Genomic DNA, 11,006 nt, shown 5'->3' on the forward strand with positions numbered 1-11,006 from the left:
AAAAAACCTCAATACACACAAACTCCCCAACAGTGTGGAACACAAATTAATTTCTAATCAACATATTTTCACTGATTATGTTCAAACATTTTCACTCAAAATGTTTTTATTCTTCAAATGAAAACAGCCCAGCCTTCGTTCATCAGTTAACCTCTGCCTTCTTTCTCAAAATCAGCAAATGCTGATGAGAGAAAGAGCGGTGCATGAATGAAAACTGTGAAAATTATCGTTCATATTTTTTGTTAGGAAAAAAAGTACATTCATAGGAATGGAAATAAAATACAGTTGCAGGTTGAGAAAAAACTTTTATTGACATCCTTGCAGTGAATGGTGTTAGAAGCTCCATGAGGTGGTGTCGCTTTGTTATTCATCATGCCTCCTTTATCCTGCTTGGAAAAAAAATTCATACACATTTATTAAATCTTTTTTCTTCAGTTTTTTTTACAGAAAGGTTATTTTGCTACACATTTTCTAGCCTGATAAGTTTCATTTTCTCTGCTTGCTGAAGCTTGCCTGGTTGTGGTCAGGGTCATGTGTTTGCCTCATTCCTAAATAATCAAATATCAATTGGACCCCTTCTGGTCTTAGTAAGGACACAGGAACAAGCCTTGTGAGGTTAATTCCAGTGAAGTGAGTTTTTGCATTTTGGACTTTGGCTTCAGATATTTGAAATCTCTCACTGAAACTGAAAATGACAAAACTTTGATTACCATTAACACAGTAAAGCTCCCAAATGGGAATCAGCCGTACCTTGTTGTGCTTAGCGTAATGCTTTCACTGTTCAGAAAAATGTAGACTGAAAATTGAAAAAGTGTCTGGCTTTTCTGTATTTCTTGCCATGTTTTCTCTCAATGCCAGATTGAGAGAAACCTGTGCATCTGAGAAAATGTGCATGAAAATGGAAATTGAAAACACATGAAAATTTGTAATTCTTATTTAAGTCTTGGGTTGAAGTCATTCAAATCACATTTCATCCATACTGTCTGACTAACGTTAAGGGTGTGAGCAACATTAGGTGTTGCAAAGAAAATATCATTTACATTGAATATTTTTCATTTTACTGTCATGAATTGCAGCGTGAGGTGGCGAGGATGATGTGATGAACCCAGGTTGTAGAGTGAAAATGATGATTTAATAAACCAAAAAACACAATAATCCAGGCAGCACAGATGAGCGGGAGGCAAATGCTCACACCGGTAGCATCAAAAGCAACACAACAGAACTGACAGACTGGTACGCCAGCAGACAAGACGCCAAACAAGATGAGGACCCGACAAAGAACATGGAACACAGGTGACATTAAATGCACAGAGGGTAATCAGGGAACGAGACAAACCTGGGAACAATCAAGGGGTCGACAGGACAACATGGAGACTCGAAAGACACAGAAACCCAAAACAAACACAGAAAAACTCAAATCAACACAAAGAAAACCAAATCCTTACACTTACTGCCATTCATTACTTCACTGGTACTGAAAATAGCTAAATGTTCATCTTCCTACTAAAGGCCAGAAAAACAAGGAATTTTTTATTTTTAATTCCAATCAAACATAAAACTGACAGACTCTTGTCACCAGCAGATTTTTTTGTTGGCTTTCTATTTATGCCAGTTGTGTTACCAGGTTAGATATAATAGCACATAGAAATTCAACATGTTTGTATGTACAGAATGAGGTGAAGTTATTCATCACGTCACTTTTACTTTTACATTTTCAGTAATTTTCATATTACAGTTTATTTTTAAATGATTGTAGATAATGCATGTCTGTTTGGTTTCATCCCCTTTTTTGTTGATCCTTGAGTCTGAAATGATGTTTCTATCTATACAGTCTGACTGAATGTCAGATAATTAAGGATGCACGTAACTCTGTGCAGCAAAGTAAATGTCCTTTGATCAAACAGTCTTCCCACATATCTCTTTTATAAATACTTTGCAATAAAGCAGTTTTTCTTTGCATGATCCTAATAACATTCAACTCTCCTGAAAAATTTTCAAAGTATCTGAAACAACCTGCAGCACTTAGTAAGTGAAGACTTCTGCCACGGTGAGCATTCGAAGACTTTTCTAAGCATCAGCAGTGCTTTGTGTCTGGCCATTATAGAGGCTCCATCAGTGTTCACTAATTAGGAGGGCACCATTTTTTTTCTTTTACAGACAACAAGAACAGGGACACAGGAGGGAGGCTTAGAAATTAATCACCAAGGTTTATTAATGAGGGAATACCGGCCTTGTGTGCCCAGAGAACAATATGAGAAGGAGCGTTCAGAGGCTCGCTCCATCCATCACTGTGGAAACAGCATCCAGCCACCAGCCGGGTGAAGCTTTTACAGGCAATCTGTATTGTAGGCACCAGCGCTGAGAAGAAAATCCTCACTTCAAGTAGCATATAATTTTCCCAATGCAGTTCCTGACCTTACTGTTTGCTTGTTTGGCTGTTGCATGCATTGCATTATAAGGGATAGATTTGGCTCTCAAGGGTTTTTGATTCTCATTCGGCAAGCGCTGCCAGGCAACTTTTACTTCCTCTAAATCCTAAATCAAATGCTTACAATTCCATCCACTGAAGTGCAACATATGCATGTCACAGAGCTCCACAGTCCATCAGAGAGCAAAGGAGCAAGAGCCAAGAAATGTGCAAGTGCTTAATTTTCTCACTGCTTTGCCTTAACAATGTCACCATCTGGATTTAACTGAGCAAAAATTGCAAAAGCCTCACGCTGCAAATGTGCAGCGATGATTAATATGTTTTCAGCTAACGTGTTATTTAACCCAAAATGATGCATAGAAGAGGTTTTAATTGCTTAATAAAAATAGCTTGATGATGGCCTGTGGTATTTTTTATTATAGAGGGGGCAGATTTATTGTCTGTGCAGTAAAAAAAAATAGATACTGCTGAAACGGCTAAAAGTGAAAGAATAACTGTCCGTGTTGTAGTAGTAAAACCAGTGACTAAGTGGAAAGTGTGGTCAGGTGAAAAAATGTTACAGTTACAGATAAAATAAGTATTTGAAAACATCTAACTAAAATAATCCACTGTATAAACTCTTAAAATGTTTCATTATGAATCCCCATTTTCTTATGCAAGGCACATATAAAAACGTTTGGACTAAAAACTGCTGGAACTAAACATCTATAGAGTTAAAAAAAAAAAAAAACGCACACACAATACCTTATTACAATTAAAGCTGTGGTATGTGACTTTTATTAATATTTAATCGATATTTGTCAAAACTCTCACAATATCGTGACAGTATAATATGAGACAATTAATCTGAGCTACTATTGCTGCCTGCAGCAGCTACTATTGCTGTCTGTTGTTGTACGTTTTCATCAAACTCACCAAAAACAATCAGAGTCACAAGGAGGAGCTTAGCGAAGTCAATCGACTTCAACTTGCTGCTAAATATTCTAACGACTGAGAAGCTCTTAGCACCATTACAGGAAAACCGTTACAAGAAAATTTGCCACCATGCTAACTAGCATTAGCATTCACAGTGTAGCAGAGAGCAAGGAGGTAGGATGACAAGGGGGATAAACAGCAACCCAGGAGGGTGATTGACAGCGCTAAAACCCGCCTCCTGGCTCTAATTAGTTGTTTCTAATTAGCGCTGGGAGAAGGAAGAGGAGCTTTTTTCCCCAGTATCACAGATTATCTGCTTCATACTATTCTGTCCTGTCATAGTGCCAGGTTCAACAAATATGTAAAAAAAAGTTTTTTTTATCCAAATTACATACTGCAGTGTTAAAGGATTAATTTGCGAGAGAGTAATAAATTGAAGCAAATGTTCCAATGTAAATGGCATACCACCCAGGTAAAAAATAAATGTACTTAGCATGTTAAATTTTAGCATACTTGAAGCCAGACTAATCATCAGTACACTTGAAGTGTGTCATTTTGGAACAACTAATTTTGTGCTTAGTGTATTGTAATAGTAATCAACTTGTAAAAAAGAACAATTTAAAGTGTACTAAGTGTACTATCACATGCTTTTTTGGAACAACTAAAGTTATACTTTGTATACGACTTTCTATGTAACATAAATGTGCTTCAATAGTATATTTTAGGTGTACTATTTTTTGTGATTGAATTACATTTAAAATATATTTAGAATGTATTTTAAGTAGATGAGTATTACATATTTTACATATTAGTAGTGTGATTACAGTATGCTACAATTACACTTATGGTTTACTATAATTGCTAATGAAGTACATTTTTCAGGTACTTATCAATGTCTTTTATTATTCTGCTTTGCCACTTTGTACATTACATGCTTCATACACACTGCAGTACTGCAAATATGTCAGGCTACCAGAACACAGAAGGATCAATTACAACACACTTTCCAGCTGGAAAGAATTACATTGTGTATTCAATATATTCACATTTTTTAAGAGTGCATTGTCAATATACTATCAGAGAATTGTACAAATTGTCAATATATTAAAAGTTTACAGACAACATGCTTAATAAAATTAATACAATAAAACAATAAGTACTCTTTAGAGGAAATGTGAAAAATATTTCACCAAGGACAGAGTATTGTTTTAATACAATTTATTAAAACAATTTATTCTCCTTTGGGAAGGAGAAACTAACATTTCTCCTTCCTCAGAACAGTTAAACGACAAAACAACAGGACAAGAACTGGATGGAAATGAAATGTGGGTCACGAAAGGAGACTGAAGGGACGAAGGTTGCTAACGTGTTGCTAGCTGATGGTAAGTTTGCTTCAAACTGCTAATTATCTTTGTTTAACTATAAACAGTGCAGTACATATATGAACAAACTTATGTTGTTTTCAGAAATAGTTAGTTTTCAATTTTATTGTGATTTTTATGATTATTATTATAACAATCATTCAACTTCTTGTTATAACTGCATGGAGGCTGTTTGTTGTGACTTTATGTAGTTTTCTTCATAAACTTAACCTGGTTTTAATTAAGCTCATTATGTCAAAGAGACTTTGATATTGTGAGGTTGTTGTTCGTATATGTTTGAAATATAGTAAAGTATATATTTTTTTCACTTGGGCAGGAAGTAAAGAGCAATGCATAAAGTGATTCAACTGGCTTGTTTGGATCATAGATCTTGTGGACTTTTTGTTGTTTTGTTTCCTCTCTGGAGGGAGTTGGGTCTGGGGCTTTCATTTTTGATGACAAAAACATAAAAATATGTGCAGGATAGCAGCTGTTTTGGGTATTCAGTCATAATATATTACAGCTTATCTGGTCAAGAACAACAGGAGAGCATAAAACGTATAAACACATGAACTCTATTTCAGACAAAATATGCTAAATGAATGAGAAGTAGTTTATGCCGTATGTGTTGTATTCATTAGGACCTTGTCTGCTGTCCCTCTGCGTTCTCTCCCTTTGCTCTGTTAAATCTTTAAATGTGACTAGTCAAAACAACTGCATGAGTTGGTTTCATTTAAATATTTATACAGTGGGGCTGTGATAATGAAAAAACACAGCATCATAACACTGTCATGATGCAACAGAAAGTATACCTTTTTTTCAGTTCTTTGTTTATTGGCACTACGACATGACATGTTATTTTACAGGTTCTAATTAAATCTACCTTGAAGCTGAAATCTCAACAGAATAGTGCAAGCCTCAGAAAACTGAACCAAGAAAACTACGCTGTCAGTAAACAGACTAAGCTGAATTTGTACAGAAAACCACTTGTGAGAGTTAATGCTGTCAAAGTTGCTTTTGCAAGCTGTTGAATCATGAGGTGGACTCAAGCTTTTCTCCCTATGTGGCTTTATTTCTGTGTTATAAATAATAACCAGTTGTGTGTTTGTGTAAATTTACAGTTAAATCTGAACTGTTGAACATGCAAAAACCAAACTTGCATTAGAAGTATGTAATGACATGCAAAACTTTTGAAAAGGACTGTTGTTTTTTCCCCACATTTATGGTTGTAGAGAAGAGTTGAAAAGATACAAAAACCTCAATGTGATACACATTTACCACAGCGTGTGAAAGGGTGACTAGGTGAATGAGTGATTGTAGTGTCAAGTGCTTTCAAGTCCTTGGACTTGATAAAGCATTATACAAATGTGGTCAACAACAACAGCCACAACAAAAGTTATGCTAATCTTGCTAGGATAACTTCCATGCTAAAATAATATCTGTGTTAGCATAACTTCTGCTGTGGCTTTTGCAATTTTATACATATTCTGTACATTTGTCACTAGTTGGTTTAAGAAAAAAAAAAGAATCAATAAAGGAGTCTGAAAAATCACTAAAAAAAGGAACAAAATGCTAAGCTGGTAATAGTGCTAACCCCCTCTGCTCAACCCCATACACATAATAAATAGTAGACGCCTCATGCAGCGCTCTTGCCTGTTGTTGCTGACGAGCGTAGGGCCGCCATCTTGTAGTGGTCAACCGCTCCCCTCAGCGTTATGTTTGCAGGCACAATGAGGTACCAGTGTGTTTCATTAATCATAAATCCTAAACAGATTCTCACGTTTTGTTTTTTTTCTGGAAACCTTATTCAAACAGCTATAATAGCTACATGTACACGAACAATTTTTATTAAGTTTTTTGAATTGGGTTGATACATAGTTCAGCATATTTAAATACTCATAGTGGGGAAAACAGAATAAAATAGGAATAGAATATTCTGATTTGATGTAAGGTGAGAATTTTACAAAGCACACAGCCACTCATAATGGCTGTGTGCTTTATATTATATAGTAATTATATTATTTATTACTAAATAAATAATATAAATATATATTTATTTAGTAATATAAATATAAATATGCAAACACAAGATAATACAAATATATTATAGAGAAACAAAGATTATTTAATAGTGATTGAATAAATTATATTAGGCTATACATATTTAAGTATATGCACATGTATATACATGATACGTATATACTTTTTGAGATTTACAAAATCTCGACTAGCCTTCATAGTGGGGGTTGAACCCCAGTATTACACCAAGGACTATAGCTAATATTAGCTGGCATTTTGCCAGTGGACATAAATACAGTATAGTAATATTCTGATCACAAAATCTTAACAATAATATGTCAATTTTCTTGTGAAAAGTTATCCCTTGAGTTATTCTATTCTTTATTACGTCTATGATGCCATGTCCCCCAGTGTCTCTTGGCTCTGCCCTCTTTATATCATGTCATCTTAAGATGATGTAAAGTTAAAACGAGTCAATTTTACACAATACTGTCATTTAAAACCAACAACTGAACCTCACTAAGCTATGAGATATTATGTGCTGCATGCATAACAACACAAGCCTGATGTTAGCTTGTGTCTTGCAAAGTAACAAATCGCATAACGCTCCAGCAGTGTGTCAGCTGAAGATGGCTTGTCAGTTGTCTCTGCTGGATTATCACAGGTTGTTCTGTCTACATGGGTTTCTAGCAAAATTCTTTTAATTCCCAGAACAGGAAGGGGAAAAAATCTGAGCCAGAGAAGTGAATGAGGAAGGTTTTCTTTCTCTTTATTTTTTCTTCCTCCTCCCAAATGGCCACCATCAAACTGCCCTTGACACAGTCACTTAACCCCAATTTGCCCTTGTGGTGCGGCTCTGTGGCCAGCAGCAGCAGACTGTGACTGCTGTCAGCTTTAAAACCATCTGAACGAGCCATCTGAAAGCTTCACTTTATGAGACAGATTAGAAAAACAGAAACGGGACTGCCTCTGAGTGATACCAGATGTATTTTTCAGTTTTTTTTGTTTTTTTTTATATGGTGGCCTAGAACAGATAATGAGGAGATTTAAAAATAAAGATGAGAGCAAGCCAAAGAACTCACATGATCTGTGGTTGATAAATGAATTTCTTTGAACCTTCTCCAGTTTATTATATCAGAAACGAGTATTCAAATCAAACTAAAAAAAATAATATTTGCTCTTATCTTTATCTTGCCAGACTCTAAATGTAATAAAGCACTGTAAATGTGCGCTTGATCTACTTTATAAACTTGCACCCTGTTCTACTTTGTATAAGAAGTTCATTTAAATGCACAAAACCATTTTCTACTTACATGGCTTTAAAGAGGATATGTGATGGTTTTACACATCTAAGTTGGTTCACATTTCATAAGATCTGCCTCCGTTGGATACACAGAGAAACTGATCATTGATATTACATCAAGTAACATAACTCCAGGCGAAAACTTGCAGGATGAGCTGACAGAATGAGCTTAACATGAAGGGAGAAAAAATTGTAATGGGAGTCAGAAAGACGTACACTTAGTAAATTTCTGTGGATCGCTGCTTATCCAGTTTTAGGGCTCCAGGGTACCGTCTTGTAGTTGGAGAGATGGATGTGGAGCCAGGTTTTCAGACACAAAGTTGCTTTTGGATAAACAGGGAAATAGAAAAACCCAACACGAATACTCTTCCTTTCCAACTTTGTTCCTTTCTATCATAAAAAATTAACTTAAAAAAAAATCACGTCTTCAATGTTGAAGAAGAAGCGCTATGCTAAATCAGTGGAGTCTTTATTGAGTAGGAGAGCCAAAAGTAAACATGACACCATGTGATTCCCATGTTAAATGAGGGTTGTTCAGTTGCTACAGCAGGATATCATTTCCAAACTGAAATGGAAATGTTTTCCTAGCCTGGCCATTGCCTTCCAGCTCAACTCTGTTGAAAATAATTCTCACTTACAGCACAGTCTGTGGTTTCTCCCGTTTGCTTTAATTCTCTCTGTTAGATTTTCTACTCTGCCAATCAGCAAATAGTAGAAGTTGTGAATGATTACGTTGATCTTCTAGTTGTAAGAATTGTATTCTGCCTGGGATTTTTCGCAATGGCAGCTGAGGAAGTGGAGGAAGCTGTTCAGTCTATGTTGGCAAGGCTTCCAAATATTGAATAAACATTAAAGATAAAACATATATTGCGTTTTAGCATGAATTAAATAAAAACATTTATTCTTCCGCCTCTTCTTTCTGTAGCTAAATTGTATTTTTTATAATTAAACCCATTCATTTACGGCAGCTTTTGGCAGAGAGGAGTGTGAACGCCACAGCCTGTTTACAGCTGTTAATTGCTGGAAACTGACAAAGTTCATGGTTGTTTGAAATCTGTTTTTTCGTCCTGTGTGTGTGTGTTTGGGGATCATTTTGTATATTTTATGCCACAGGGTTTTAAGATATATAATCTATATAGCAATCTATAGGCAATCCAGCATTCATCTTGATCCCCATTAGGTTTCGTAACATGATGACAAATGAAAGCTACCTTTAGATTAAAAGTGAAGCTCCTTGAGAGGAAAATGGAAGGAACTCTTCCTCTGCCTTACCAGGAGTCTGTTGCATCGTAATGATGTTTCTGCAATTACCCACTTTCTCCTTTTATGGTGCATCTTTTCTCTTTGCTCATGTGGCGTCCTTATCTATTCACCGGCTGTGTGAATGGTATTAAGGTTTTCTTCTGAAGTGCTATCTTTTGAAATACTTGTTTCCCCATGGCAGATGGACACTTGAAAAAATATTCCTGACATGCTGCCTCCATTTGCTTTATGTGCGGTTGATCTTACAATCTATATTTGTTCTGTTCCCTGCTGATGCTTTTAAAACCACTCTTCATTTACAGATATATACAGATATCTGATGTCTCATTCTTTAAGTTAAATACACGTTTTTACTTGTGTCTATATTCAGTTGAAGTCTTGCCATACTGGTCCAGTCTAGATTGGGGGTATTATGAGAACTCGTGACACAAGATTCTGTTGTATTAAAATGTCCTGATAATTTTTATGGTATTGGACTTTGTCTTGCAAACATCTTTCTGTTGATTTAAGTATTGGTCTTCATCTGGTAAAGTAAATGTTAGGTCCTATAGATCCACTCAGTAAATTAGAATATTATTGAAAAGTTAATTCATTTCAGGAACATTTCTCACTTAATGAAACACATTAGGTCGTTTAATTACAGTACTACTGATGTTTTAATTTTTTTTCTCTTAATCATGATTTTCTGCTAACAGCTAATGAAAATAATTTAAAATTAGAATATTACATCAGACTTTTAAAGAGAATATTTTTGAAAGCAGAGAAGTGGCCTTATGACTGTTTCATACCTGCTTAAAGGTGGTTGTTTTCAAAAGGTACTTTTAAGCCTTGTACAAAACGTCTTTCTAAAACTGAATAAATATCTCCACAACATCGTTTAAAAAATAGCATCGTACACATGGGATCATTTTCAAAAAAGTTTCCATTGACGTGAACCAGCAGAAATCCGCCAAATGATCCACTTGAAGGACTGATGGCTGATTCCCTGGAGGTGTGGCTGCAAACCTGCAACTTCTCAAGCCTCATTTCACCCTGGATATAAACAGCTGGTTGCCAGTCAGTCTTTGTCTCAGTGTTAACCCATGTGGTCTCCTTGAGCCCCTCCTGGGATCTACCTGTGGAATCTCTCTAAACCTTTAGTCAGACCAAAACCCTGAGTTTGGATCCATGACTGTGAACCATCTTTGTTGTGCTTCATGTCCTCCCTCCTACAGTCCTGCAGCAGTCTGCATCAGGTTCTCCTGCCATCTGCCTACCATCTTACAGTTTCACCCCACTGACCAAAACCCACTGACCTCTCCTATCATGGAGGATGATAGACGTCCTTATTATCCTCCATAAGTCTTATGTCAAACATTTTATCTTGTTTCTTTCTGCTCCACTAATTCATTATTTCTTCCCGAAGCTCCCGGTTGCCCAAGTTGCCTAACTTAACCTGATCACCACCGTTGCACATTATTCCACTTTGTCATAAACACCTTTATACTGATTTGTTCTCTCCTGATTGTTTCTCTACAAGTGGGTCAGGAGCTTAAACAGAAACATGACAACCCTTAAGCAAGTCTAAAACAAATGCTTTTTATAAATACATAAATTAATAATTCTCCCGGATAAAAGAAATACAGCACCAAAAACAAAACCAATTGTTCACAGCCTGATGACTTGAAAATATGACGTTATTTTCATTAAACTTCATAAAAACATCACTAAAAATGTC

This window comes from Xiphophorus hellerii, chromosome 20, assembly GCF_003331165.1.
Source record: "Xiphophorus hellerii strain 12219 chromosome 20, Xiphophorus_hellerii-4.1, whole genome shotgun sequence".
Classification (NCBI taxonomy): Eukaryota; Metazoa; Chordata; class Actinopteri; order Cyprinodontiformes; family Poeciliidae; genus Xiphophorus; species Xiphophorus hellerii.